Raw genomic sequence first — 5,832 nt, forward strand, 5'->3', positions numbered from 1 at the left:
GTGCCCTCACCAGGTCGACGGTTAATTGGTGGAGGAGAAGGTGAATTCTCCTCTTCAGTCACCTCCATCTCTTCATTAACCTCCCTCTCCTCACTACTAGAGGATGAAAGTACCGCTCTTCTTCCTCTTGGCATAGTACCTAAAAAATATTTCAATTATCCACATGTACTACAACTCATTTTTTGGCAACAAAAGTTCAGCATTAATCCAAATAACCTCAAATACAATTGCTCAAGTTCTAATCATTCAATGATCGTACAAGACATATTTTCTGCCTAAAGTTGCCCAAAATCACCAAATTACGCAAGATATGTATCAATTATACTTTAATTAGTGAAAATAGGAGCAATTATGATTATAACTATTTAGAATTAACAATAATAATATGCTTTTAGCTATAATCATGTTTAGGCAAAAATTAAACTAACTAACTCACCAAATCAACCAAATTACTCACTATACACAATGCACATGCTTAAACATCATCAACTAACCCTTTTTAACCATAATTTAACATCACCAATGGCTCAAAAACATCCTAGTTCCTTTTTCCAATTTCATCTAAATATAGCAATTGTGAATTTTAAAGTACTTGAAAACCAATAAATTGCTACATTTAAACATTTAAACATGCTTAAACAATCATAATAATCATGAATAAAATCAAAAATAGCCATGAACCTCATCAAATTTTCGAAATTAAAAGATGTCAGATAGCTCAGGATAAAAAATATGATCTTCTAAAATCAAAAGATTTGATGAAGAAACTTACCTCAATCACGTAGAAGGATGTTTGGTGATGCTAAAAATGCAAAAAGCCCTATGAAACAACCTCCAATTGACCTCCAATTGAAGAAATTAGAGTTTAAGAACCCTAACCTTCAATCCCTCAAAAACCTGATTTTAGGTGTTTTTCTTGGATTTTAATCGGTTAAAAAGGGTATATGAAGCTCAAATGGTGTTGGGGTGATGATTTCTAGCAAGATTATGGAGTAAAAATTAAGATTTGTGAGTTGGGTAGAAGAGAAGAAGAAAAACGCGGCTGGAAAAATTGAGAAGAGAGGAAAAAAATTTGAAGCTGAAATCGCGTTTCTGAGGGTTATATTCAGACACAGAAAACGCGACTAAAAACGCGCCTTCAACTCGCGTTTTTGAAGTCGCGTTTCCTGCACAAATCTTGCAGGACTGAAAACGCGACTGTGATGGAAAACGCGACTTCGAGTCGCGTTTCTGAAGTCGCGTGTTTGAGTCTTGATCCAGGCTTGAAAACGCGACTTCCATTAAAACGCGACTTTGGGTCGCGTTTTTAAGGCGCGTTTTCTTTTCTGCAGTTGCAGAATTGAAAACGCGATTCTGAGAAACGCGACTTGTAGTCGCGTTTTCTTTGAAAACGCGTTTTCTGCTTCGATTTTTAGCAGAATTTTAACTTTTGAAAAATTACAAAAGGTACCCCAATGACTCAAAATGCACCATAGATCATTTGTTTGCCAATTTTAATGACTGGAACAAATGTAAAACATTAAAAACATGCATTTTACCCCTTTATAATGAATCAAAAACACCTTTAATGCAAATCGAGGGGTTGAGTTGCTTGATCAAAGTTTGCCCTTTTCACCTCAAATGGTCATTCTTGCTTCCATTTGCCAACCCTATCACACAAAAACAACAAATTAACTAAAACACTTATTCAAGTCTAAAAATCACAAAAATTTAACACAAATAACATAAACATTGGGTTGCCTCCCAATTAGCGCTTTTGTTTATAGTCGTTGGCTCGACTGAAAGAGTTGAATCACTTTAGAGCATTAGGGAGCGATTTTCTCCCCATGGGTCGAAACTCCCGAGCCAATCCACCATGTGGTGAACCATGCATTGATCTTCATAGTCCAATTTCCTCAAATGCCAAGGAGGAATATTAGACTTGTCATAGAGAGGCTCAACTTCACCTTGGAGTGGATTTTGCTTGTCTTTCTGAATTGGCTCAACTTTTCACCATTTTCTTCATGGAATGGCGAATTTATTAAGCCAACTTCCATCCTTATCTTCTCCTCCTTTGTTCCTACACCATGAAAGTTAGTACCAAGGACATTTATAAATTTAACTTCTTCGGTCCTTTCTTGGTTAACCTTTTCATCATATGGCATATTAGAAACAAGAGCAGTAGGCTCTATACTCCCTTCTTTATTATCCAAATTGAATTCCAATTCCTCACCATTAACCCGTAATATAAGCTTACCTTTTTCTACATCAATTATAGTTCGTGCAGTGGCTAAAAACGGTCGTCCTAGAATAATTGGCATTCTCACATCTTCTTCAATATCTAAGACAACAAAATCCACAGGTATTATAGATTGTCTTACCTTTATGAGCACATTTTCCAAAATACCCATGGGACGTGTGATTGACCGATCCGCCAATTGCAATGTAATATTGGTAGCTTTTAGCTCTTGAAGTCCCAATCTCCGGGCAACCGATAACGGCATAAGTGACACACTTGCACCTAAATCACATAAAGCATTAGAAAAATGCAATTGACCAATAGTGCAAGGAATAGAAAAACTTCCCGGATCTTTCAATTTAGGAGGGAGTTTATTCTTAATCAATGCACTACACTCTTCCGTTAATGCTATCATCTCATTATCTACAATTTTCCTCTTCTTTGACATGATGTCTTTCAAGAAACGTGCATAAGAGGGAATCTGTGTTATAGCATCAATGAAAGGAATGTTAATGTGCAATTGTTTAAACATTTTGAAGAACTTTTCAAACTCCCGATCATGTCCATCTTTCTTCAATCTGTGAGGAAAAGGTATCACATTAGAATTTAATTTGGGATGAAGTGCATCAATATCAATGATAACATGATCATTTTGACTTTCTTGCTCCCCTTCAATTGCTTGCTTCTTGTCTTTTTCACCACCTGAATTTTTAAAATCGAATCCCTCAACCGTTTTACCGCTTCTAAGAATGATTGCATTGACATGCTCTCTCGGATTCACTTCGGTTTTACTTGGTAATTCACCAGGGTTTCTATTGTTGATCACATTGGCAATTTGACCAATTTGAACCTCCAAGTTTCTGTACATCCCAGCTAATTGGTCCAACCGCCCCTCAACTCGCTCGAATCTATCCGAAGTCACCTTAGCAAGTTTTTCCACCGCGATCTCCCAACTTGGTTTAGTTTCAGCCTGTGGTTGCCTTGGTTGAAATCCCGACGGATTGGTTGGCCTTTGTTGATTGCCTTGATCTTTCCATCCAAAGTTTGGATGATTTCTCCACCCCGGATTGTAAGTATTCGAGTAGGGGTTATTTTGAGCATTACGATTGTAATTATTGACGAATTGTACCTGTTCAGAATCAACACACTCATTACTATCATGTTCACCTCCACATATAGAACAACATGCTACATGTGCATTAGATGAACTTGGACCAACTCCACCTTGTCTACTTAGCAATTTCATCACATTATTCATTTGAGCACTCAACATATTGAGAGTGTCCATTTCGATCATACCTGCGTGACGTCTTGTATTACCTCTCTCATTGGCCCATTGGTAGTTATTTGCTGCCATTTCTTCTATCAAATTATGAGCCTCTTGGGGTGATTTACCCATTAAAGCTCCACCTGCGGCTGCATCAATAATAGTTTTAGTGGAGAAAGATAAACCATTATAAAAGGTTTGTATGATTAACCATTCCGGCAGTCCATGATGTGGACATTTCCGAAGCAAATCTCTAAACCTTTCCCATGCCTCATATAATGATTCTCCCTCCAATTGACTAAAACTAGTGATATCCATTCTAAGCTTAGCAGTCTTTCCTGGTGGAAAATACTTATTCAAAAATGCCCTTGATAAATCATCCCATGTGGTAAAAGTGTTAGGAGCATGAGAGTGTAACCACATTTTTGCCTTATCTCTTAATGAAAATGGGAACAACCGTAACCTTATAGCATCATCACTAACTCCATTCATTTTAATTGTATCACATATTTCTAAGAATGTAGCTAAGTGTGAGTTAGGATCTTCTACAGCATTACCTCCAAATTGAGATTGTTGAACCATTTGGATAAGTGATGGCTTAATCTCAAAGTTGTTAGCATTTACCGTAGGCCTTACTATGCTTGTTTGAGATCCTTGTGTTCCCGGTAGAGCAAAATCTCGTAGAACTCGCCTATTTGCTTCATTTTCAGCCATTTCTTCCTCAAATGGTAGATCTATTGAGATTTCCTCTATAGGTTGCCAAATCTCTTGTTCCTCTTGCTGTGGTGGATGCCTCCTTTGTCTACGTAGTGTCCTCTCAATTTCTGGATCGAAAGGTGTAACTTCCCGAGACGCCCGGTGCATACACTACAAACAGAAATAAGAGATATTATGCAATTTCAATTGTCAAAAACTGATTACAATATAAGATTAAATATAATCTAAAAAAAATAAAACTGTCTAAATTAATAAAGATGATTAGGCTCTAATATTGCCGCTCCCCGGCAACGGCGCCAAAAACTTGACGGGGTTTTTTTATATCAATGCAAGTTTAATTCCGAATTTACACCCGTTGGACTGCAAGTATTCAGGTCGCAATTGTAGTACAAGATGTGTATCGGGTCGATCCCACGAGGAGCAATTAAAACAATTATTAGATACTAATTTACTCTATTATTTAGACTTACAATTAATTTGAGCAGAAATTTCAGAATGTAATTCAACTACAAAAATTCTTAACTAGATAAATGCAATTTCACAAAAGGAATAGAATTCACTAAATATTAAGATCTAGGGATGTAGATTCCACTTATAACACAAAAGATCTAAAATGAATTAATTCAACACTTGTTACTGCTCTTGTTTAACCAAGGATTCATTTCCAGAAATACCAAAATCACATTCTCATGATAATAATGGGTTAAAACAGATTAGTTTGTCCTAATCTCTTGGTAAATACTAAATCTGTTCTTATTCACACATGAAATGCAGATTTCATCCACTTGAATGTATTTCTATTCTCATGAATATACAACTCAAGCTCTACTTGTGTCATTCCATTATTTTTACCATTTCTCAATGAATAAAAATAACTATAAACCTGCTATTGGTGATCAAGCAACAACAAGTAATCCAACATACACAAGTAGATAAGTTAATACAAGACATAACAAGAATGAATAACAATCACTTCATATCATTTGGCCATAAGCTTCATCTACTCCCTAGATAAAGGAAATTAGCTACTCATGAATGATAAAAACACTCATAACTTCATTAATGTAAATCATCATGAATTACAAATACAAACAGAGTAAAGAAAGTCTTAGCCAAGATATGGTGAAGCCTTCCAAAAATCTCCTTTGTCTTGAACTTAGATGATTACAAGATGAAATCCCAATTGCCCCTTGCAAGTACCTAGCTAGAGAGACTATGTTTTTCTGTAAGAAGCTAAGCTACGAATGGCTCTCAGATCTCTCCCCATATCTCTGCATAAAAAACACTCAAATGCTCCATTTTTCCAAGTCAAATTCTATCCTTTGATTCCCAAATCTCCACTTTGTTAGCATAGTCAAAAACCAATATTTTTGACTTGAAAATAAGCCACTTTTCTTGCCCTTTTGTCTTCTGAAGCATGTGCACCGAATTCCCTTGCATCTTATAGCTGGAAAGTGGTATGAACACAAGAGAATTGGCTGAGTCAAATTGCAGAATTTCGGCTATAAAACGCGCCTACACAAAACGCGGTTACAAGTCACGTTTTGTGTACCCGCGTATTCACTTTGGCCTTACTTCATCTGCGATTTTCTCTATCATAAAGGCCGAAATAGCTTTTGTGTAAAACACA

General features: G+C 36.4%; 1 non-coding gene across 1 annotated transcript; it reads left to right on the plus strand.

Annotated features, from left to right (window-relative positions):
• The first annotated feature begins 3,705 nt into the window (after positions 1-3,705).
• Positions 3,706-3,812, plus strand: LOC113776611. Its single transcript, XR_003469098.1, has one exon. It is a non-coding gene; the product is annotated as a small nucleolar RNA R71 (small nucleolar RNA).
• Positions 3,813-5,832: the final 2,020 nt, after the last annotated feature.

Source organism: Coffea eugenioides, chromosome 6 (assembly GCF_003713205.1).
Source record: "Coffea eugenioides isolate CCC68of chromosome 6, Ceug_1.0, whole genome shotgun sequence".
NCBI classification, from domain to species: Eukaryota; Viridiplantae; Streptophyta; class Magnoliopsida; order Gentianales; family Rubiaceae; genus Coffea; species Coffea eugenioides.